Source organism: Dermacentor andersoni, chromosome 8 (genome assembly GCF_023375885.2).
Source record: "Dermacentor andersoni chromosome 8, qqDerAnde1_hic_scaffold, whole genome shotgun sequence".
In the NCBI taxonomy this organism is placed as follows: domain Eukaryota; kingdom Metazoa; phylum Arthropoda; class Arachnida; order Ixodida; family Ixodidae; genus Dermacentor; species Dermacentor andersoni.
The window spans coordinates 47,325,946-47,350,331 of record NC_092821.1 but is presented as its reverse complement, the minus strand read 5'-3'; positions in this window follow the sequence as shown (position 1 = coordinate 47,350,331).

Here is a 24,386-nt window from a genome sequence, read left to right as displayed (position 1 = left end):
CAGTTTATTTGTCCTGACAGTGGCAGAAGGATCACGTTCCTTGAGCAGACATCTAAAAAGGGTTCCTGTGCGCAAGGTATTTGTAAAATTATAGTAAATTGACGTTATCGGGCACAGACAAATAGACACTTTGAACGTGAACTCTTGTACTTAAAATGTGATAGGAAAATGTGGTCAGACAGAAGCCACCGTCTCAGCGACAGGAAAGTTTATTTTGAAGACTGTTGTGGTTTTCGCTTCCAAGGTATGGCAGATTTGCCGCCAGACAGGAGCAAATTCACACAAGTTTGATGAGCACGTTTTTTTCAAAGAAGCATGACCACTTTATTGACAGAAACCTTACTCTCTTCTGTTGAAACAATATAGCGAATAAGAAAACATGCTACCTTCTCGAAATTCTCTCGGAAATGGGGCTGAGAGGTGCGCTATCACATTCACTGCCCTGTAATCACATTCCTGTTCACATTCCTTCTACTCCTCAAAACAGTTGTGAAAGGTGCGGGTATTCAGTATTTCTAAGAGTCATTTTTATCACTACAGCCAATAATTTACCTATGACAAATTCAACGTTAAATCTTGACATTATTTCTTGCTTGAATGTTCTTGCAAGCGCTAGGAGGGCGATTTTGGTGAACAATGTATGTCCAAAGAAATTATAGTAAGGAAAAGCAAAAATCTCAGTGAGCTGTACGAATGTCTCGAGAAAGCAGGGGGAAAAGCAGGGGGAAACCGTCACCAGATAGGGTTTCGGTGACACATTTGACAATTTAATGAAACGGATGAAATCTCTGAAAAAATATCTTGCCACCGTTTTCTTGTGACAGTGAACGGAAACGAATACCGTGACCCTGATTTCTGAATATGTGGAACAAATAGACGAGCGACCGACTTTTAAAATGCAACGTAGGTCAGATGTCAAGAGGAAATAAGAGAGCATTTTTTTAGGCAGAGAAGCTAAACCGCGAAGCAGTTTATGCTATAAAAGAAGTCGCAGTTTTGCCCTGAAGGCGAAGCATCTATTGCGATAGCAAATTAGTGAGAAGCTACACGATATAAGGATAGTAGTTTTATGGGTCGTATAAACTTGTGAACATCGCCATACTAATTAAATTAAGAAGCATGCTGCCATGCGCGCACAAGCAAACGTGAGCATATCTCACTCGATGACGGCCGAAACTCGCTGTAAAAACGCTGCAGTCAGAAAACGCGGGAGCAGCAGCGAGCGAATTGGCCATCGTGCTGCCGCTCGCATCAACGTGAAGTAAGCCAATACAGCTGAGCGCCGACTCTGTATCCCTCGCCGACGGCTTACAAGATACAGCGGCCTGGCCGGGCGCGCGCGCCCTCTCGGGCTGCCCGGAGTAGGACCCCCTACCTACCCTCCCCCGAAGCCTGGTGCGCGACAGAAGGCGGTGCGCTTCCTCCCCGCTTTTGTCCGTTGCGTGCGCAAGATTGAGCTCGATCGCCGCCTCAGCCTCGCGCGCTATCACTCGGACGTAAAGCATACGGCGCGTGGCGACGCTTTTATCGCCCCTGGACGTTTCGGAACCTCACGGCGACACCGACGGCATCAATGCGCATGAAGTGTTCATATAATTGCTAGCGCAATAGAAGCAAAACCCGAAATTCAGTATTTCATTTCGATTACTCGCCACAGTCTCGGTTGAAGTGTAGAGCCAAAATATGACGCCAACCTAACTGTTATTTTGGCGGCATCCTAAACGTTTCTAGACACTTAAGCCTTCATGATACTCCGACAAATTTCATTTTTTTTTTGCACTTCACCTTACCTTTATCGATTTTTTTAGCTTGTGGCTCTTTTTCGTACTTTACATTCGGCGTGATGACAACCCTAAGCCACAAATTCTTTCTAGCAATTCAGCGCGCAGAGTCCTTCCGCGAACACAGCGTTAAACATGTAGTATTAACAGGTTTGCAGGTAAGCGCATTACTTTGTTTCCTCGTTGACTGATTATTAACGACTAAGACAGTTCTTTTGGAACGAATCTTTCCACATCCACCTTTATTACAGCGTCTCCATTCAGTATGAAAAAGAAAACAATGCATTCTGCACTGAACGCATCAATCTCTATGGTGGTGTAGAAAGCTTGTCGAACCGGCAGCAAAGCTTAAGGAACACACTTCCAAAAATTTCTCTAGAGAATAAATGGCTCAAGTGCAGGAACTCGTCGCCCATCGGTGAGAAATGAAGACGAATGATGCGTCGCTGCAGTGCGCTGTAAACCGTGCTGTGAATCGAATTTCCACATCAACTGAAAAAGTGCCTGCAGATGCCTGACCTCGGGACACGAACGGTGGCATGGTTCCCTCTAAGTGTCAATCCTAAGAAAGCCTTTTCTATTTTTTACTCGACAATTTATTTTTGAACATACTAAAACTAATCGAGAGATAGTAAAAGATGCCGCGCATTTTGTGGTACAATTTCCTTGCTTCACTCTATTTCGCCAAAAACGTGATGTATCGACACACCGTCTTGCAACCACCGAAATGCGCGCGTTTATAGATCCGGGATGCTCTCGCCCTTTCCTCTTGAGACGCTGCGCAGTCTAGTGTTGGTGCAGCGACATCCCGGCGTAGTGGCTCTGCGAATATATAATCAGACAAGACTGACTGAATATTTAATTTGTTTATTTTAGTACCGCAAAGCAGAGGTCTCCCAACTACGGCCCACGATCATGCCCGCGGAGGCTTCTAAACGAATTCGTGGACGATGGTGGTCAATTCAATGACGGCCGAGAGGCAGGCAGGCCGTTTCTCTGCCCAACGCCTTCGCCTGAAAATCGAGGTATTCCAAAGAACGTTGCGCAAACACGCTTCTTTTTTTTTGGGGGGGGGGGGGGGGGGAGGGAGGACTCGGTTTCGTGCGACGTCCGCGTCAGTAGCACATGATCCTTCGAATGATCGATCCCAACCGCCATGTCATAAGACGTGCCGAAGGGTTCCCAAGTTTTCGAAGCGGCACTGTACGCAGACAGCTTTCGCCAGCTTTTCGGCTGCGAAACTACAGCGTGGAAATAGTTGTATATGTATGAACCTCATTTCTTCGATCCATAGCATGCAGGTAATTTTACTACACAGCATGCATAAATAAATGCACACTTGTACAGACTCTAAAGGCTGACTGGCGATCATGAATTCTTGTTCCGTAGCCTGGCGAAGGACCAAGAATTACTGATCGCCGGTCAACCCTATAGACTGTGTACAGGAGTACGTTTATATAGGTGATTACTCAAAGGGGACCCTGTTCATGAGAAGGAAATATACCAAAGAATAAAAATGGGTTGGAATGCGAACGTCAGGGATTACCAAACCCTAAATTAGTGGTCACCACAGTTGTTGAAAAATATACAATCTTTCCTTTTTGCCCGTGCTGACATATGAGTCAGTACCTTGGTCGTTAACATACAACATAGAGAAGACGTTAACGACAGCACAAACAGCGATGGAATGATAAAACGTTAGGTGTAAGTTTAAGACACGGGAAGACAGCGGTGCGGATCAGAGAGTAAACGAGGGTAGCTGACATTCTAGGCAGTAAAAAAAAATCAAGCTGGGCAAGCCATGTAATACGAACGGCAGATAAGAGGTGGATTGTTATAGCTGTAGAAATGGAAGGGAAGCGCCGTCGAGGACTTCCGAAAATAATGCCCCCTTGTGAAATTAGAATATTTGCTGGCAAAAGTTGGGAGCAGCTATCGCAAGGCAAGAGAAAGACGATATTCCAGGGATATAGATGCCTTGACCCTGCAGTGGGCATAAAAATTTAATGATGATGTCGACGACGATGATGATGATTCTCAGTACAGTAACAGGTAAGGCCACATTTAAAGAATCCTAACAATCGGGACCAGGGCACAGCTTTTAATGGGGCGTGAGCTAAGGTTGGTCACAATTGATGAAGAAAACATGTGTGGTGTTATGGCTAGTAAGGCAGTATAAAAAGCTGCAATAGTTCGCGGATTCTCGAAGCCAATGTTCTTGGGCTGCATATTGCACCAGCGTGCTTTCTGTCAGAAATACTTCGACATCTCTTGTGTTCGAAAAATTCTTTCAGCTGATAGTATTGTCATGTCGCATGGGCTCAAACACCGCCATTTCTCTAAGTTCCTTAAGGCAATGGGCGCTGAGTTCCTACATGGGGCTTATCGCATGGCAGTTCGATATCGGAGCTGCAGAAAAGTTTCGTGCGTGTAATGTTGGTAAGAGAAGAAGTTCCTCGCAGACGAAACTTGCCAAGGTTGCCAAACTTGCATTGCACAACGATCGCCGCTAGCCACCAAAGGGACAAGTTAAAAGTGGATTTTGAAATCGAATTATGACTCGACTTTGAGAAACACTTGAATACGCTTAAGGTGAAGATGCAAAGATAGGTCATGTAAAGGAACACACATTTAGGTACTTGTCTGTCGCCTGTACATGAAAATAAAACGCTTTAGCGCCACAATGCCGTTTTTTTTTTTTTGAGAAGCAGTCCAAAATTCAAAGGGGGGGCATTTCTGCTGCCAATAAATGGCTCGCGGGAAGTTAATACTACTCTTTTTTCCCTGTTTGCGTAGGGAATTCTCGGTGGTCTGTAAGCACATGTATGTGAGGGATACTCTCACCCTGACACCGGAAAGAAGGAACTAAAAATGTTTAAAAACCATTAGGTGTAATCTGGATGCATTGCCAGGTTCCGCGGATAGGCTTTCGAAGATCGCCGACTGTGCTAGCCGTTGTTGTGCTTTGAATGTCACTTGCCTTTGTGGGCACAAGTTCGGCCAATAAAAAGTTAGTTTCGTCGGTGACAATTTTTCCTACTGTATTCTTTACCTCCACTAAATCGCGTCAATATGACACTGGTTTGATTCCACCCTGCACCGGAAACACTTTAAATAATTTGTGTCATTCACAGTAGCCCATACTAAGTGGTACATCGTTAACCTAATTGGCGCCAAAGCTCTTCTTTGAAGGTGGCACATACGCAGCAGCGAAACGGCGAAGTTCTTACGAGGTGGATTTTCTCAGTTGCGCTTTTGGCCAAAACATATCTGCCTATATCCGGGAAAGCATTAGCATTAGTGATGGAAAAAAAATTCCCAGTCAATTCCTAGAACAGGTGCCTGGTCAATACAGTACCCGCACATTAGGAACTTAAAAAGCGTGCTAACTCATGGGGTACAGTTCGCGAAAGTAGTGTCGTTGCTTTGCCGTTAACCATCGCCATTTGACCGGAACCCTCCCTAAACATTCCTCAAAGGCGCCAGATGCTCCAACTAAGGTGAGAGTGTTTTTCTTTGGTGGCTGTGTCTTGCTAGGCAAGTAGACAAGATGTCCACTGCGGAGCAAGGATTTTAACAATGACCCAGAGACATTTGAACTGCTCACAGTGCTCCCTGGATGCCCGTTGGGCTCACACAGCTCCTATCGCATTATGATTGTAGGAACGAAGAGGCGAGGTAGATGGGGGGGGAGAGGGGGGGCAGGCGAGTTTTGGAATATGTTCTGAGTGGTTCGAAAGAGATTTCGGGGCGATTCGTGTAAGATTAGGAAAAACATCTAAATTGCAGCTTAACCAGAATATTTCACTCGTAGATTAAGATGTTTCAAAAAAGTTACCACTATATCTCTTGCACATTTATTTATAGTACTATGTAAACCCCTTGCAAGCAGCTTCGCAGTCTTGCATACTGTAATGTGGCCTCGCGACATCAAGAGCTTCAAGCTTTTCTGACCTCTATCGAGGCGAATTTCCACTATTGGCGTAATAATTTTATATCCTCTCTTTTTCAATACAACTGCGCAAAAAAAAGACACGTTTACACGACAATATTTCAAGCAGTCAAAGATTGAATGGTGCGTACAACACTTGTGATATGGGCATTGCAGAAAAGGAGCGTAAGGCGTTTGTGTGCCGAATACCGTACTGCACCAAAACTCAGAAATGTTGGATAGAATTTCCAACACATATGGCATATATCACAAAAGTTTTAACGTTCGCCCTTTGTGTGAACATCATCTGCTCGAAAGAGGCTGCGCACAGGCGAGCAATTCATGCCCTCGAGACCGCATCGACCCGATGATGTGCAATTGAAAAAAAGATAGATTTTTTTTTCTGAGTCAGTCCATGCGTTCATGAGAAATCGTCGCGCACTCGCACCGAAGGCAACCAGTTTGTGATTTTACTTTTCTCTCCATGCCTATGCCGTAGGCGAAACATTTAGCACTAATTCGTATTACACTTCAGAAGTAAAGATTGCTATTTTTCGATGCACCTAACATTGTAACAAAGAAAGGTTTCCGGTAACTCAAAAGTGTCGAATATCATGTTCTTATAATTACCATTGCAGCGGTAGTAACCTCTCGATGGGTAATAATGAAAGCTGACATTTAGCACGAACTGAGAAATACGTAATAAACAGGTTTGGTCTAATTTAGGGTAATTGGAAAACTTAGCGGATTTCATCTGTCACCCAAATACAACATTTATATGTACTTCTTATATATGTGCCTATTTCATGCCACCTCTTTTCCGCACATCTTGGCTCACATTCCATTCCCATTATTTATGCCAGACAGGTGTCATCGTTCTATTATCACTGTATTGTGGGGTTGTGAATGGCCGTAATTATTCCGAAATAGTTCCAACTCTAGATTTGCCTGCTCCAAAGGCATTTTTCTTCGCCAGGACATTGGCCACGACGGTTATAACTAAGTCAAAAACTTAGAACTTTAGCTACGAATTACCCGCCATATTTTCATTCTTTTGGTAAAATATAAACAAGGTGCGCTACAAAGTTCCATGACTACTTCGGAGAAAACAACTACGTATCACGCAACACGCGTCAAATCAGGGAAAAGACGAGGTTGCAGGACTTATTAGCAAGGCTTTAAATGAAGCTAGAAAGGTGACAGTTTTAGCGCACATTAGGTTTAAATCCCCTTCCCCCTCCGTTTTCATTATTATTGCAATAACGGACTTGTACAATTGTGTAAACATTCTGTCAAACATTGCGATTATCCGCAGCTTGATATTCTGGAATGCTTGAACAAGCAACTTTTTAGAAACAGTGTATTTGATTTGCATATTTGAAACATTTCTCTCTTGCTTTTCATTATATGTTTCCGCCTTCAGCGAAGTCTAAACAGCGTGCCATGGATAGTTGACTGAGAAGTCCTGGAAAAAGCAAAGACATGCCTTGTGTACCTCATGAAAATAGGAAAAACGTGAGAATTTATAAATTTATTTATAGGAATTATAAAACCTGCTCATTTCAAGTATTCAGTGCATGCCTCCCAATGAGTGGCCTCCATTTTTTCGTGTTGAGAAATCTTTGCTAGCTTCGGTCCTCTGAGAAGGAAGAAGTATTTTAATGATTGGAAATGTAGAGAGGTCGGCTGGATAATGGAGCATCTGGCCTGCTACTCTACGTAAGGGAAGGGGAAGAGGGGAAGAAAAAGGGTCACAATGGGGGATGATAATGGGAGGAACGAGGTGAATGACACATTACACAACTGGTATCACAGGCGTGAGTCCAGGCCCGTGTCACCTAGGAAACGTGAAAGTGCACGCATTGTCTCTGGAAAGCGGATAAACTTTTGAAGCCTTTTACATAAAGCCTCGAAATTGGTCAAAAGCCAGAGTTTAAATTTTTCTGTACACCCTTACTTTGAATACGAACTTCAAAATTAGATGAATGTTTCCCTTAACGTTTCCCACATTTTCTGAAAATGTAAACTTCATGAGTGACCTACACTTTTAAGATACTGTGCAAACATTTTCGCGCGCTCCTGTTCGTAAAAAAAGGTATGGCTTCAAAAGAGTTGCAGAAGAAATGCACATGTTCGATTCAGAGGAGCGCAGCTTTCCTGAAAGCGGTTAAATAAATGCTATCCCACTGATAGTATTCTGCACTCAGTTTTGCACCATAGCGACTGCTACCTGCCAATGAAGACGGCAAAACGCAGAGACCCCGCCTCCCCCACTTTCAACCACTTGATCCACGTGACCACGCACTATACGGACTGCCGTATTGCTCTCTTTTTCTATGACGCTGTATCCGGACTCGGCGCACCTGCTAGGAATGGCTGATCCTGGAGACAGTGCAATAGTAAATTGCACGTCACTCGCCGAAAGACCAATCAAGCAGATGAGCCAGATCCGTACTCGAGAAAAGCAGGAATACAAACGTTTGCTTTATTGAACAAAATGCGCTTTTGATAACATATATTTCTATCAATGAAGGCATTTATGTATTATTTCTTTTTTCACTGCGTAAATTTGTAGAAAACAAGGCCAAAAGCCAGGACGCCTGTAAGGGTCATGAAGATAGTAGTGCTGGCCTGCGTTTAGGCTATTCCGCAAGAGAGCAGCACGTCCCTGCCACGGTCGGGTATTCTTCGCCGGGAGCGTTCACGATCAAAGCTTCGCTTCATAAACCACTCTCCTTAATGTCGCTACACACTCAGAGATATATTTAAATTGGACTCTAGCTTCAACTGCACCTCTTCAACTGCAGGTGACTGGCTCTTCTGACAATCATAACTTCCACATTACACGGGACACATTGTCAGGTGTCCCTTGTAAAATCATCTGCAAGCTGTTTGTGATTATGCATAGCCTCACACTCAGTGTTCACTTTGAAATGCTATAGGAAGCGGAAGAAAAAGGAACAGAGACTGCATGCAGTGGCACTATAATTTTTTTCCCTAATTTTGATTGATAGGGCATGTTATTGGCATCGTGTATCAAGGCGCTTCGAACCACAAAATGCCTGATCATTAAAACATAGCAAGAGGCAAGCCGACAGTAGGCACTGCACAATAATATGGCCGAGAAAGCCTCACCGGTTTCATGAAAACCAATAAAGTATGGCTTCTAGCAAGATGATAAAACAATGCAGCCGCACCAACAAGATAAAACCCGCTAGAAATAAGCGGCATTGTGAGAAGGTGACGGGAAATAATAAAGCGTGCGTGCGCCTACACTACCAGCTACTCTACCTGTCTGCCATTAGCAATGAAAGAAAAATTTGGGCTACAAAAGCATACACAATGACAAAAATTACTAGCAGAGTAACGAGAAGTTTCGTTATTGTGTGCGTTGTTATAATCCTTTGTCCGTGTCGGATATGCTTCAAACCACTTTCACTGGCCGATCCCGGAGATATAGCACCCCGCCGCGCTAATAAAATTACATCATTTCCAAGTTTGAGTTTTGTTATTGTTTCTCATTTTTAATGTTTATATCTGAGAAGATTTACGATAAAAGGCATGCCCTGTCGGTGTTTTGTCTCATGGCGTTTGTTTTTGGGCTGCCATTCTCTAAATTCTGAGGCACAATTTTGCCAAGAATGGTCGAGCTAGTATGACCAAAAGCTAGGTATAAATAGTGTGGCAATGTAACCCGCATATACAACACGCCCTATAATTTGGCATGACTTATAGCATACGTATACCAAAAGCTATGTGCAGCTTCACAGTAACGGTAAAAGTTCGCTTGGAGTGTCCGTATAGTTGCTATCGCAAAAATAAGGCAAGCGGGGGCGGCGGGGGGAGTTGGGTGCATATGCGCGAAGAGCACTTCCTTATTTCAGATGCAGAGGCGATGTGCTGCTGGATGTTGCGACGCACGCTTTTGCGGCGCACTCGACGCTGGAGGCGCCCAGAGGTGCCGTTGTGGGAACAGGAGACCGAGCTTAAGCGACAACATTGACAAAAACTCCTGCATTTCAAAAGCGCTAAGCGCACGCTCACGTGGCGCCTGCCGCCAGCGCGCAGCAGTACGGGACCGTCATGTTAACACAAGGCGACAACACCGACAAGGCCCTGCAATTCAAGACGATGCTGCTCGCGCTCATCAAGTTTTCTGTGTTAATTTGTCTACACACGCCACACCACACGCTTTTACGTTGTCAGTCTACGTTTACTTTAATCCATACTGCCAATGCAGCTACAAACCTTGCGCTTGGTGTAATACATTAGCATGTTGCTATCGCATTTAATGCTTCAGCCCTATGGCGAAAATGTGATTTTTTTTTCGATGTGATAACAGCTAGTCTAACATCAAGTCATTCTGTCCTTACAGTAACATATATTTTTTAGAATTTTCTGTTATCTAACAAAACGAAATCTCAACATTGTCAACGCAACAAAATGTTTACTGAAAAATCGCATTTTTCTACTCTCCTGAGCAATACGTAACTTCTAAAACTACCGAGACCGAATTCTTGCAGCTATTCTATGAATAGCATGTTACATTTAAGTTACCTTACAGTATTGTTATATAAGCTGAAACTGTCTGTTTCACGCAGGTTTATAGCTGGTAATTCTAACCGTTCGTGGAACTGAAGATAAAAGTAACTTGCTAAGATCTCAGGTAATGAGTGCATGGCGCCATTGTGAATGCCATGCGAAAGTCGAACGGTCCACGCAGAAATTTCGGATCGAATTCTTTCTCATGTATAAAGGAGGGTGCCCGAAAATACAGGCCAGGTACTTCCAATATCACAATGTACTACCGTGCGAGATGATCATTAACGGTGTAAATCATTCCTGCGCAACAATTTATTCGGATGCTCCACCAAGTAGCCTAATGTCAAGCCATTAAGTCCGAGCACCGTTTGCCCCATAAAGTAACAGGCCATGATGTAGCCAACTTTTACTCAATGGGACTTGTCTTCTACACGCGAGATTTAACTTGTAATGAGCTATATAAAAAAATATTGCTTTGGTGGCTAATGGCACTGGATACACAGTGCCATACACTGGATACACAGCCTGAATACACCCGTAATTATTATCGATACCTGAAAACTACTGTACATTGCTTTCACTTTCTTTTAAACCGCAAAACTGTCACGCGACTCGCTTGCCACGAACGATGAAAACAATAAAAGTGGCTTAGTTCCCATATGGAGAGGAATTGAAGGGGTGTGTTTAGCGCACGTTTGCAGTGCTAAGCTGTATAAACGAAAGAAATGCGTTGGCAAATATAGCTCAAGCGCGAGCACACCTCATTATAGCCCGGCATCAGTGCTTCAAACAAATGTCCACTGCATTTGTTTACATGTTGACTACATTCCTATACATTCAATTACGTCATCATTTCATTGTAGAGGTAGGTCAATAAATGTGATCACTATGTCGTCTAGGGATATGGGTCTTTGCCAATGACATGCATAGCTCCATTGCTGTGTCTTGCACCTCCACCTCGTGAATACTGTGAGTGGCTAATGTATCCTGCTGGCAGCCATACGGCAAGTTACTATGATCATTTCGATATTTTGTGTATGAGAGAGAGAGAGAGAGAGAGAGAGATACAAGCTTTAATGATATGCTGGAGATGTTGTCTTGGTTGTTCGCACGATGTCCCACTCCCGGTGATAGCCATTAAGCTTCCCACCAAGAGGAATAACGGAAGCGTTAAAGCTTGCACTGACAAATATAATGTACGGAGTAGATTAACCTAATCTATATTATCCGATGCTCTAAGCACTATTGTAAGGCGATAATGGTGTTTCGGTGCTACAGCGGTAAATGAAGCCGGGAAGGTTAAGCCTCATTAAAATATTCCGTCCTGAATGGAAGATAGCATATTTGCATTATCAAGATTCCTATCGGCCGTAGTGGTGACGAAAATTGCCCAGGCGGATAATAACTATGCAGTTTCACTGCCCCTTCCTCCCCCCCTAAAACATTCACATGTTCAGCGCAGTGGCCGTGTTGCATACAGTCGTCTTCTCGCTAATGAGTAGTAGTTATGCTTCCTCCGTCTAGGAGTGTGCTAATTGTTCAAGCACGCGTATCCAGGAAGGTTGTTGCAGCAGAACACGACGGGGCATTACGCTTTGGTTGTGCGGCCCTTCTCTGTCGGCAATCTTAAGGTACTCGAGAAAGTTTACTGTGAGCAGCTTCACCTACTGGTACTTCTCAGCGCATTTTTTTTTCTAATCGACGATGTCAATGTCCATGCGAAAGCCTGCAGGGTGCAGCTTGACCCACTTGTAAACTTCGGTGTTTTTTTTTCTGAAATAACTTTTCTAAGGTAAACGGACCTTCCATTATTTTTTTTGTCTGACAATACATGATTGTCGTGATGCAGGAGACTACAGGCGATGGTAAGGGTCGCCTGACTTGGACTTGTGGCCGCACATTGTACATTCACCACACAACGGCATTAGAAAAAGAAAAGATAAATAAAAGAGCAAAATAGAACACTAAACAGCAAGTGAGTGAGTGAGTGGAAGAACTTGATTCGGTCCAGAGAAAACGCAAAGGATACCCCGCACCACCCGGCGAGTCCCACGTAGGGACCACCAAGCCGAGCTTGACAGCCCGATCGCGGGTACTTTGGACGGCCAGGGTTTGGTCATTGAGTTCGGGGCTGCCCAATAGGGCAGCCCACCTATCCTTGCTGAAGGAGGAGCAGAAAGTTTCACACTTCCACTACACATGATCCCATCCCATGTTGCCTTTAGTCCACATACAGGGCAGTCCGCACTCGGATACCTTTCATGGTAGATTGCATGAACAACCGCAAGGTTAGGATACTCACGCGATATATTCTTAGCTATAACCGATATCTGAACATGAGTGTACATTGCTTTCAGCTACACTTCTTTCAACCAACAAACAATAAAAATGGCTTAGTGCAAATATTGACCGGACTTGAATGGGTGTGCTTGGCGCACGTTTGCAGTGCAAAGCTGTATCGCTGAAAGAGATGTTGGCAACTTTAGCTCGAGCGCGAGCACATCTCACTAATGAATGCTTCAAACAAGTGTCGACTACATTTGTTTACACATTGACTGCATTCGGCTACATTCGATTACAATATCATTTCAATGAAGCGGCAGCTGAATAAACAGCAAGATAAAATTTACAGCAATATAGTAGCAAGACAAAAAACTGGATCATATGAAAAATGTATATTAATTAAAAACAGATACACCTAAAATAAAGGACAGCAAGAATAAATAAAGGTACCGTTGTAGCAACGTGCACAAGAAACGTGAGCATAAGAGAATCACGTGTATATATGCTTGTATACATACAAATATATGCAAATGAAGTAACTAAGCATATCCAAGAAAGTATATTTTTACTGCTTTCTGAATGATTATATGGAAAGATATTGCTTTATTGAGGCCAGTATTCGCGGATGAGTATCCAGCAGATGAGGGATTTGCCATTCTAGCAGTTGCTGTTCATAGTTCGCTCTGAGAAGACGCTTAAATGTACACCGTGTCTACAACTGTACACGTGTACTGTCCCCCATGCACCGCTTCCAATGACCTTCTTTATTTCAATCATTCATCCCCTTTCCCCCGTGCCGGGTAGTCAATGCTCGGGTCAGTCTGCCTGCCGTTTCCCTGTTGTCTCTCTCTTCTCTCCCGCATCGGAAATGGGCCAGTGATGCCAGGCGCCATACGAACTTCGACCTCAGGAGCAAAACGCCTTTGCCACTGAAACACAGCAACGGTTGTCAGTAAATCTGGCATTCGTATGACATTGGGAGGCAAATGAAATTCGCGAGGTGGGTACGGTTCTAGAGGGCTATGCGTACGTGTCGACGCGAGCTTTTGCGAGACCAGTACAGCCTTTACGGAAACGTTAAGGCAGACTTTCCAGGGCATTTGTGAAATGAATTTATGACATTTGGCAATAGCTTGTCATAATAAAAGCCCATTTCTTGCAGAGAGTTACAAAGCTTTACAAGAGCTATATGTTGCTTGCGAAGAACCACGGTGAGCGCATATTACTAGGTGACAATATGTATGGTATTGAGTCGTTTTTGTCGCAAATGTTGCACGTAGCTGACCGGAGCTTTTTGTGCAAGATTCCCTAATTTTCATAACAAAGCCTATATAGACAAACTATTTGGCCACATAGTCATTAAACAGTGTCTGTATCACGAAAGAAATGTGCACCTACAACGAAGTCATTCGAGTTCTTTTACGTGTAGAAACAAATACTTGTAAAAAAACATGGAAAAAATGCTTCAAACCATATCTCAAAGCATCGCTTATTATCTTTACCACCTGCGAAACACAGTAAATCATTTCCAATACGTTTTATGACACAACAAATCAATTTAAATCGTTGAGTACGCACAGCTGTCTGCATAGTGACCCGAATGTTAGCTATAAGTTTTTCTACATAGTCAACTACTGCCAACTGTCGAGAGACGCCATAAAGGAGGTGACTGGGGAAAGAATTAAATCCCTACATAGGTCCTACACTGCCGTGTTCAAGAGGACTGTAGTGAGTACGTAATTTGGCGTTCGAGATTTCACGAGCCAGGAAACGGTGTTCTATCCCACCATTTCTATCCCCACCATTTCTTTCCAAAATGTTCTATCCCCACCATTTCTTTTTTTGCCGCATGGATGTATCTGCTGGCAAGCAAGACAAGAAGTGGCCCCTTCTCGCAAGAATAATCAGCTTTTCTTTTAAACATATTTCTAACTTTTGAATGATAGTTGCTCCTGTGAGTTTGTCTCCAGAGAGCTTACTTACTCTTGACTTTCCCATCAGAGGCCTTACATAAATACTATGTCGGTATCACTGCCACGAGCACGTGAGAATTTTCATCTTGGTGTGACATTCTGTCTTTTGAAAGTTTTCGGGACGTTTAGTCTAATAGTACACCCACTAAACCAACATTCTAGTTTACTCGTCTAAAATGCATGGCAATGCGTTTTGATAGTCTGGCGTGCGCTCCTCTGCACCATGTGGAGTTGCGCTGAGCTGGCTTTTTGACATGCGTGTGTCCTTGCAGCGACCTTGCGTTATATAATGCGGGTGCCTGAAAAATACTGTGTGCAAAAGCCAACACGAGGAGAAGGTGTAAAACAACAGCAAGACAGTCAAGAAATAAGAGTCACGGCACTAAAAGAAAGTATTAGCTCTTAGACTTCCTATTGAAATGCATGCAAAGCATCTACATGACTGCAACAGTCAAGTGCTAAACTTCAATTTTTAGATTTAAACAGAAAAAAAAAAAAAATAAGCGACAGCTCACCCTCATTCAGCACCAATGTTACAATAGTCCTATTAATGAATAAAATATTGTTCATTAGTCTGGTGTGCCACCAAAACACCCTTTGTTACATATCCTACGCATGTGCCCAATTTGACCTCCCCCCCCCCCCCCCATCTCGTGTTGTGACGTTGCTCAAGCCATAATTTGAGGATCATATCTGCAAAGGTGATGCCCAGCAGGGATGAAAATGTGGTCCTCCAGTTCAATGGATATTACTGGGGCTGCCTATAAAAATGGGGAACAAGCCACGCTACGGCAAGCTTACGCTGCATTTTAAGACTATCAAGAAACAGTTCACTGCGGCCTCCATCTAAACTTACTAAAAGGCACGAACTTATTTTCCGTTATGAGGTACGCAGTGGAGTTAATTTTCGACCAACTCGACTATTGCTTCAGTTCGAAAGCGAGTATTTTACATTCTTGGGGGCATGTAAATGTTGCAGTTTGACCGCAGTTATTAGTTTATTAGACCGACTCTTTGTTTTGTGTATGACAGACGACTGGTAACATGGAACTAAGGCAAAGTTTTATTTTTATACTTTATTTCTCCACTAAAAATATCCAAGTGATAAACACATCTTGATCTGTCGTGTAACAGCAACATAAAAGATTACGCTTCTAACCCCCAGAGGAAGGGTGATTGAACTGTTCATACGACATAACTCTGAAGCGCCAACTCATCTTACCAAATGCACAGCCATGTCCAAAACTGTAACCGCATGTAAAACACTCCTGCAACTGTAGTTATTTACAGTAGCCGTTATATTCGATTCTGGTATACAACTCGCCGGTTGACTAGTCACCGAGTTCGTATACACAAGCACCCTTTCACATTTGCACTGCGCTTGGAAACCGGAACACGAGACATAAAATCTGGCACATAATTACACCATTTCAATATATTAGCAAAAATAGCTCTGTCTTATTCAGCCGACAATATGAATTCCTCTTGCGTTTTCAGTAAGTTGAAGATGAAGTTGAACCTCTTGCATCATGCAGCTGAATGCGTGCGGCAAAGTTTCTAACTAGCACTAGCGCTGCACCTAACTTCAGTGGTCACAGGTCACTCATGCGCGAAAGGCACCGTCAAGCGCGCGGCTTACAATAACGAAAGCATGTCGCCAGCAAAATGACGCCTTCTCTTATGTGACTGCTATTTCAACCGTGTTCCGTACACAGTAGACTGCCAAACCGAATAAATTAGAAGACACAAGACAATACAATACACTGCAATATTCAGTTTCTTCACCAGATAGTACTCGATGGCTACCTGGGCTAAAAGCTGTGTACCGCCCGATAAGCACTTTCCTTATAGGCGCCGAATGATGGGCTGGTAAACAAACATTGTTGTGCGTCCGTACGCTTCAGGTCTTATTGAACATACAATGGTTCTGGCAGCGTTTGCGATTTTTAAACTCTTACGGATAGCAGCAACTGATAAAATCACATGCAGTTATCGTGACGACTGTCTTTTTCGATTGACACAGACAAAGCGCGCTTGACTAGGCCGTTGTCAATCGCGTCGGCTAAACGTCGTGACGGCTTCCCGGTGATGGCATGTCATATACGCAGAATGTGCACGTAAGTTAGAATTCACTTACCGTGTAGAATTTGGTGTTATATCCTACGAATGACGAATGGCTGTCCTGTATTCGCGGTGGTGTGCGATGGTGGACACACGATCTCCCTTGGGTGGCCTTGGCTCCTGTCAGCTGGACCGATCACCTTCAGGGTTGCCAGATGTCCCCAACAAAAAAATAGCCAAATGATCTAAAAATGTAGCCCAAAAAGAGCCAGTTTCATATTTTTCGTGGATGAAAATTAGCCAAAGACATAGCCAAAATGTTTGATGTTCTGCGGGTGTCTTATGGATGATTTATTTTGCGTCCGAATCTCCCCGCGTATTTTTCCTGATCTAAAATTAATGCTGGCGCATGCAACCAGGACAACACTGGCCTCAGGATCTGCGTAAAGAATTCTAGTGAGAGCTGCCAGTGAGGTGTTGATTTGGACAGCACTTATTGTTAAAATGAACCAAATAATTTCTTTTCCGATTTACTCATTACGTTATTCGTATTTACTGAGCCACGTTCTTAGCTAGCTAGAGTTCACTCCTCGCTTTACCCGAGGCATTGTTCTGCAGCAGTCGGGCAAAATATTGCCAGCTATAACCTCGAGGTTCAGCTTTGGCTGGTCTCGTCCGAGTGCCCAAGAGGCAGCCCCAACTCAAGGCATTAAAATATGGGTGCCTTTCCTAAGCTTGGTTTATACACTAAACATTTTATTATCCTCCCGCTCGCTCTCTTTCTCTTTCAATTTACTCTAAAGTAAATGCTGCCGCTTGAAGGCACACTGGACTATGGAAAAAACCCGAAGCCTCATATCATCCTCGTCCCTATAAGCGGCAGTCGTTGCTGCAATTCTCATTTGAGCGGGAACAAACAGAACTACCCGCTGGCCCTTAACAGAGGAGGTGAATTAAAGCTTATAGATTTAATTGCCACCTGGATTTCGGCGCTGGCAATAATCTAGGTGGTATTAGTATCGAAAAGAGTTGAACTGCGCAATATTTAAACAAGGTTTTGTTGGCAAGATTTGTGTAATATGATAACGTGTGCGTGAGTTTCTGTAAAGGCAAGTGCTGATGCGTGTTACCAAATTTCCGAGACGGGCTGTGTCCCTTATTTTGAGTGCGAATTGGTAAAAAAAAGCAAGAAAATGTAATTCCACTATGGAACACACAAAATCTGTTTTATGGGTCGCGCACGGCTTGTATAAGGTTAAGTACAGCAAAAACACGTTATTCCAGCAAATTCAGGCAGTATACATAAGAATAGGAAGTCATTAGAACACTGTATATAGTGTAAAAACTGGCAAGAACTCTTTTGGCAAACACCACTGCTATGTGGGCAAAGAAAAATCCCGTGGTTGAACGCTGTTAAACCAAATTTGTCGAGCGATAGCACTGTATTGCCTGCTTCGAGAAAGGACACAGGAAGTGGTCGGTGCGGCAGCAGCGGCGAGATACTTGTCCTTAATGCTGCGTCTCACTTCAACGCGAACTCAGCGATGAAAGCATAGCGTATACGAAGCTACCAGCCCTTGGCGCAGTATGTACACATCGCAAAACGCTTTCAAAATATGGGCACCCACGTGGCCTACGGAGCAACCGCCGGTAGTAGCAGGCTAAGTCCCAGTTTGACCATGTCTGAGGTTGACGGTCCGATTTACGGAACCAGGTCTTTCCTGAGTTTGTACCTGGAGTAGTAGAGCTATCACTATAATAAAATATGGACGTAACAGCACCACAAACACATATGTATATCGAACAAAGTTTTTTTTTTTTTTATCACAGCTTGCAACTACGCATGAGCAAATTACAATGTAATGAATAGTAGGGCGAACAAAGAGGAACTAAAATTATCATAAAATACATTGGGCCCTTCACCATCGTACAAGAAACTTCCGCAGTGAACTGTGTAGTCACTCCGCTTCATTCCGTCGCGGAGTGCCGTCGTCGTAGTGCGGAAATTGTTCACGTCGCCCGTACGAAGCACTTTATTGCCCGTGCAGCCGAACTTTAGATTGCGGCGCCGCTTCCACGAGGCGGGGAAATTAGTGTAGGCCCGTTTAACGTAATGCATCGTTCTCAATTGTATATAGCCATCATCATCTCTGTTCCTCTTGTTCGTGCTGCAGTCTGGGCAGTGCCTGCGGAATAAACGGGCCTGCTAGCGCTGGCTGTCCTGGTCGTCTCCCGTCTTCCAATACACACATACATACATACATACATACATACATACATACATACATACATACATACATACATACATACATACATACATACATACATACATACATACATACATACATACACTCGCCCACAAAGTATTGCGGGGCACGCTAGCGCGTGGCGAAACGGCCTCCGCGTATTCTAGCGGCGCACTCCTGTTGTCAAGACTGATAGCTGCGGGCATGTGCGTCCCCCCTGGGCCTGCAAGCGAGCATGTTTCCGCGCGTCCTCCTTGCGCGCCGGCGATATCCGAATGAAGCCGCGAGGTGCCCCTGTGGCGATTGGTACTGTGGCGCTTCCGACGGACATGTAAAGCGTGAGCTGGCCCGCGCCGCTTTACCGTCGAGGAACGCGCGCGTGTGAATATCGCCCTGCGGCGAAAGCAAGTAGTCGTTTTTTTTCTGCGTTGCGCCTTTTCGCGGCCGATCTTCGTTGGTTCTTTCTGTCTACAAAAAGGGCATTCCCTCGCAGGAGAGCGTGGCCGAAAAGGCGCTCTACAGAAGGTGACAGGCAAGAAGAAAATTGATTTCCGCTATTTAAATGATGTTTTGCCGGTCGAACAAGGTAAATCTACCTTGTAGAGAAGCTTCCACGGGAGCCCACACGTTCAAAACATGGCGGTTCATTGGTGGTTCACGGGGCTTAGCGCCATCTGTATGAGGAGGAAACACTTCCGGTAGAATAAAAAATAATGTGACGCCATATCAGTTCGAAACAGAAGTGACGTCATTTTGTTTTCGTAGGCACGAAATTTGTTTTGTCTGCCTGCTTTTTAGAGCTATATATTCAAATGCCCCGCCATTCGACTTCATAGGCGTTTCGAGGTTTGAGCGCGGAAAGCGATGCTGGCAAAGGCCAGCGTACGGTTGTCGAAATCGCACCCCTACACATAGCATACTTTCTTTGGAGGGCGACGAAAGCTACAGATGTAGAGTGCTGGTCCTATCGTCGGACCCCAAGCCTGTCGGCCAGCGCAGTCGCACGAAAACTAAAAGATTATGTAGCAGCCGTAACTCCGTACTTTTGACTGAACAGGTTAAGAAGTGGTGAAGCTACCCGCGTCACGAATTTCAGACAAACGTCTCGACAAGCAAAACAGCAGAATGTGTGAGGGGAGTGTATTTCGACAGGTGAACTTTACGAGCGTGCATCTCTGCCCATTTCAAGAGCTGCATTGCGAGGGATTGCGGCGTCAACGGCCCCTGTAACGATGGGCGCTGAAAAGAAAATTTCTTTATTAATAATAATAAAATTAAATAAACTTCTATTTTCTTTACTCGTCACGAATATGTAAAATTGACCAGGAATTTCATTTTCGGTAAATGAATGTTACCGTGTCTTGCTTGAATAAAAAAAAAACGCTTTTTTTTCTTTCACAATGTTTGTTCCCATCAAACATAGTCGCACTTCAATCGCTGCTACCATAACCACCCTTGCTGATGTAGGTGACAATTTGTACTGAACCGCTTTTCATCCGAAGCTTCGCGACCCATTTGTATCGACCTTGTGTCGAAGCCACCACAGCGCCAATCGCAAGAGAGGGGCACCTCTCGGTTACATTCGGATAACGCTGGCGCGCAAGGAGGAGGCTCGGAAACATGCGCGCTTGCAGTCTCGGTAGGACGCGAACGCGCGCTAGCGTCTGTCTCGATGACAGGGGTGGGCCGGTAGACGGCGCGGAGGGCCATTTGGCCATGCGCTTGCGTGCCCCGCAATATTTTGTGGGCAAGTGTACACAAATAGAGTCGAGGGACTCTACAACAAAATGACCGGTACAGTGAAGCGATAATTGGGTCGAGGTTCTATTGTGAACTGTGCAGTGTGTGACGTTTAGAACGAAGTTGCCTGTATAGTCGAGAAGGAGAACAGAAGCGCGAAAGAAATAAGGGCGAGTACACAGGATCGGCGCGATATTTACAAGTACAGCAGCAGACCACCATGTGGTGTGACGTTCATGATGAAGCCACCAAATATGAAAGTGCACCAACACACCGAAGAAAATGTTCTAATAAGCGATATCATATCTGTATAACCAATGATTTGGAGGCCCCCAGCACTTCGTTATAAAGGTGTTTCATTGTACATACGTACGTACCTACACATACATACATACATACATACATACATACATACATACATACATACATACATACATACATACATACATACATACATACATACATACATACATACATACATACACCGCGAATCAGGGGTATTGTTCTTACTATGATTTTCGGGCACACTATAGCGACAATATATAGCAATCGCCAAAGTAAATAGTCTTCTTTGTTAGTCCGCAATAATGTGCCACAAGTTTTTGCCAGTTGTTGCTTTAGAAGATGGAACTACCACTGACTATGGGAAGTGACTATTGGTGCAGCAATATTTATTGACGTTAGTGAAGTAAGTCATTATATATATACACAACCTATATTGTTTTCTTCAACTTTATACCGATTTCCAATTTCGAGTCACCAGGTGGCCAACGGCAACAGGACGATATTACACGTACAAAATGTTTAATTTGTTTGTAATAAAGGTCCACTATTTGGCTTCGGCATGCAAAAGATTGGCCATTGTATACAGGGCCAAACTGAAGTCTGAAACTGCCAACTCTTGCAGATGTTGCGGTGCTTTATTACCCTGCAAAGTATTATGAAGTTATTGCGCTTTGCAGTCCCTCCATTATGTGGCAATTTCTTTTATAGAGAAAATATTAGCCAATATTCTCTTGTTTCTTTTTTGCATGCATGCGTAATGCAGCGGCGTATTTTCGAGTTCACATGTGCGATATAAATGTCACAATTTCAATAATTCATTCGTCAAACACAGCTTCAAAATCTTTTTTTTTTTTTTGCAAATTTAAGCCTGAGTAGAAATAGCCAAAAGCTGTTCCTTTGCACTTCCAGGATAGAAATAGAGCTCAAAAATTGCAATGGTACTACAAGATTGTGTCACTTTGAATAAATGCCTAGCTGTTTGACAGTCTTCTGGTGCACTCCATTAGATGAACAAATACGACGAGAGACGGTGTTGCTGTGGTTACATGCTCTCACGCGTTTTCGTTTCCATTAACAACAGAAGATCTACAACAGTGTCTGCACGTCCATTGGTCACATTGAACTATACTTATCACGAAGAAAAGCTCTTGACAGATTTTACCAATTTATTGAGAAAACACTCAACTCAATGAACGAGCAAGTGGTATTACATGATGACATCTGGACATGTGGAAGCGAATCAGTCTATACATGGAGCTCGGAATATTTCATTATGTGTTGTCATTACTCAAGAAATATTTCCTCGGTGAAATGTGCAATGCGTAACCTGTATCCGTTATGCGACGTTTAATGATGAAAGAATAACTTAGAATCACTTGCGTCGAGTTCTGGAAGTTGTACTTCGTTCTTTAATTTCTTCCTTCTTTACAGCTTCAATACTATCCCTTCAGCACGTTTCTAACGTCCAGGAAACGCACTTCCTTCTTTTCTAAAAGTATTGTAGATGCGTTTTTCTTTTCCAACGTTTTACACATTTGTATATGGGTTAAAGATTATACGTGCGCCTAAAACTGCTGCCGCTCTACCTCTGATGTTCTTTCACACGTTGTCTTTTACGTTCTTCCCGTCTTCACTGAAGCTCTTCGTGCCATTTCCGTTTCCGCACATCAATCCGGGTCACTGAACTCGGCCGACGCTCAGCCTGAAAGAAGCTGAGTGCAGGAAGACAGCTGGCTTTGAGCGCTCCCTCGGAAAACTATCTTTCCTTGGCAACACTGTGCGGCTATTAGCGAGCACGGACTCTGGACACACACAAAGTGAAGAATAAAAGGGAGAAATTCGTTTCAAACACAAAGGAGAAGATAAGACCTCTGTAGGTTCTCGATATCTCTCTGAGAAGTCGACAACAATGCAAGTTGTGTCCGCGACAACCACGTTGTGCGTTTTGCTTTGTGTGGAGGTGCGTCAATCAGATGACGTCCTTTGACGTGCGTGCTGAGAAAATCTGTGTCGACCAGTTTTTGCTTTTTTTTACAAGGCAATGCTTAGAAGGGCACCTTCCTTGCTCCTTAGAATCACATAGTTTGTATACATGTTTCAATTGACAAGAGTATGCGTTGGTGGAAGTTATTCCATGTCTGCACAACAATCCATTAGTACAGTTTGGTACTACTCATCTGCGTTTTTGCGGGAGTATTTAGACAACGATATGACCAGTAGGCTCTACAGAAGCACGTTACAAGTCAACTTCTACTGATATTTGAAGAGGATGTGACGAGCCTATAGATTAGCCACTACTAATATTCATGACCGTTACGCGTGATCTACACGTGCGCACCCGTTGTTGACTTGGCGGTATGGCAATCACCAATGGCACCTTTCGGTCGCGCTCCTGCGTTGGTAGGAAACTCTCAGATGTTGTTAAAGAAACCAGAAATTTGTTAAACTGGAGTACTCAGGATAGCTGGCAAGATAACGTCTTTCGCGAAGCTAACACCACTGCTAAAACAGCACGTGAAATGATAGTGGCTTATCAGTATTGCAGAAGTAGCCTGATATGTCTTTAGTGGAGAAGATCTACGACGTAAGCCTCTGAAATTATCAGCACTCGTTAAGCGCTTCGCCACCTGATCAAGGAAGTGGTTACAGTGTTTTAATTAGGCTCCTGGTCAAATCGATGGCTAAAGATTTACACCGATAGAATTGAAGTGCTACTTCGAAAGCTTTTGAAAAAAAAAGGTGGTCTTGAAACATTTTCTGATACTAGTAATCGCCTTGAATTTCGTATTAGCGCAGCATATTTCAAGACATATTTCTTTAATCGGACATCCTTCGCTTCTAAACATAACAAGTCCGTTAATCGTAGAATTTTTCGAGCATCTGGCTTGCCAATCTCGCTTCGTTGGAAGCTCTTGCGAAGTTTGGGACCAGAATTACGTGGAACGTGCACACAAGCCCTTCTTTTACCATGAATAAACGTGTTTCTCTCTCTCTCCCCAAAAATTGAACAGACGTACAGAAAAGCGTTAAAGTAACCCTTACCTTCTTACAAGTAGTCTAATTGAACGGTAATTAGGCAGAAGCAATAAAGGTAAAGTTCCCTGCAAATACTAGCGATCTTTCTGCCTGTCGATGAACTTGAGCCCCGCAAGGCGACTAAAAAGTCCAATACCTTACAGTGACGGTTAAAGTGGTGACTTCCGAACTGTGGTTATCAATTTGTTATGTACGACTTTTTTTCAGAGAAAGGATGCACTTAGTATCTCCCATGTGTCTCAGACAATTAGAACAAAATATTAAAACTGGAGTGCTACACACTCGAGAAATGATATCAGCGGAATACTGTTTACAGTCGCTTTGAGTTACTAGGATTACTTTCTGAAGTGAGATTAGATCCGAATTAGTTATATTTTAGTGTAAAATTTAAAACATTCATTGTAGGGCGTAAGGAGTTCTTCACTTTTCGTGGAGCTGTGCTTAAGAGCACTTGATATTTTTTTTTTCACCTAACGCGACCATTTATGTGGTTGTTTTTTACAAATGA